This window comes from Mandrillus leucophaeus, unplaced genomic scaffold (genome assembly GCF_000951045.1).
Source record: "Mandrillus leucophaeus isolate KB7577 unplaced genomic scaffold, Mleu.le_1.0 Scaffold185, whole genome shotgun sequence".
In the NCBI taxonomy this organism is placed as follows: domain Eukaryota; kingdom Metazoa; phylum Chordata; class Mammalia; order Primates; family Cercopithecidae; genus Mandrillus; species Mandrillus leucophaeus.
The window spans coordinates 170,267-171,961 of record NW_012101865.1 but is presented as its reverse complement, the minus strand read 5'-3'; positions in this window follow the sequence as shown (position 1 = coordinate 171,961).

Below are 1,695 nucleotides of genomic sequence, written 5' to 3'. Positions count from 1 at the left end.
ACAAAAATTAGCCAGGCGTGTTGGTGGCCGCCTGTAGTCCCAACTACTTAGGAGGCTGAGGCAGGAGAATCGCTTGAACCTGGGAAGCGGAGGTTGCAGTGAGCCGAGATCACACCACTGCACTCCAACCTGGGCAAGAGAGAGAGACTCTGTCTCGAAAAAAAAAAAAAATTTTTTTTTTTTGGTGTAGATGAGGGTCTCACTTTGTTACCGAGGCTGGTCTTGAACTCCTGGGCTCAAGCGATCCTCTCACCTTGGCCTCCCAAAGTGCTGGGATGATAGGAGGGAGCCACCACACCCGACTTTTCCTTAATCTCTCCAGTTTCATGGGGAATGAGGGCTGATCTCATACAGAGGCAGAAAACAAACCACAGTAAGAACCATGCTCATGTTTTCCAAATGCGTGAAGCCTTGCCACATGCTGCCATGTTTGTGATCTCATTAAGCCTCACAGTAATTCTGTGAGTTAAGCAGAGAATGGATTTTTTCCACCTGTAATCCCAGCACTTTGGGAGGCTGAGGCAGGTGGATCACGAGTTCAGGAGTCTGAGACCAGCCTGGCCAACATGGTGAAACCCCATCTCTATTAAAGATACAAAAAATTAGCCGGGTGTGGTGGCAGGAGGTGGAGGTTGCAGTGAGCCGAGATTGCACCATTGCACTCCAGCCTGGGTGACAGGGCGAGATTCCATCTCAAAAAAAAAAAAAAAATGTTTTAAAGAGAGGAAGTTTAGAAAACTAACTGGGCTAATATCACCCAAGGAGATAATTTCTGAGAGGCTGGGGCTAGAATCTTAGCTACTGACTCATCACAGCACTCTGGAAACCTCTCTGCCTTTTCCCACAATATCTTCCTTTCCCCAGGCTACTATCAGAATTGTCTCCTTAAAACTAAATTTTTTTATTGGTGTGCAGATGAGTGGATTAAAAATCCCTGCATTTCTTTAGCTCAAATCTTTGAGCCCCATTACACCACGGGATAGATGTTATCAGTCATTTATACCCCAGTGTGAATGATTTTCAGATATTTTCTTGAGAAAGGAGTCATTAGAACTTTTCCCTTTTCATGCTCCCTTTGGGCACTTGCATGTTCTGAAGTCTGTGGGTCTCTTGAAGGAAGGGGCCGTGTCTTATGTGTCCCCACCATCTGGCACCATGCCTGGCTGAAATAGTCACCAAGAAATGCTTGTTGAAATGAATGAATGAATGGAGGAACTATGTTCCTCTCCTTGCCTATTCTTCCCAGAGCAAGCCTTCCTGGCAGTCCTACCATTTATACCAAGCGTTCCCTCCCCTCTACCTCACAGTGCAGTCTCTTTAGTCTCTTTTCTGCCTGTCCAGGGGCCAGAGTTAAGCATCACAGCTTAAGGGAAGCCTTTCCCATTCCTTCAAAGCAGACATGGCTCTGTTTTCCCTGGACTCCCAGGAACCTTCCATCATAGCCCTCATCACATTGCATAAGTGTCTGCTTATAATGGCTTTTTCCTTTTTTCTTTTCTTTTCTTTTTTTTTTTGAGGCAGAATCTCGCTGTGTCGCCCAGGCTGGTGTGCAGTGGTGCGATCTCAGCTCACTGCAAGCTCCGCCTCCTGGGTTCACACCATTCTCTTGCCTCAGCCTCCTGAGTAGCTGGGACTACAGGTGCCCGCCACCACACCTGGCTAATTTTTTGTATTTTTAGTAGAGACGGGGTTTCA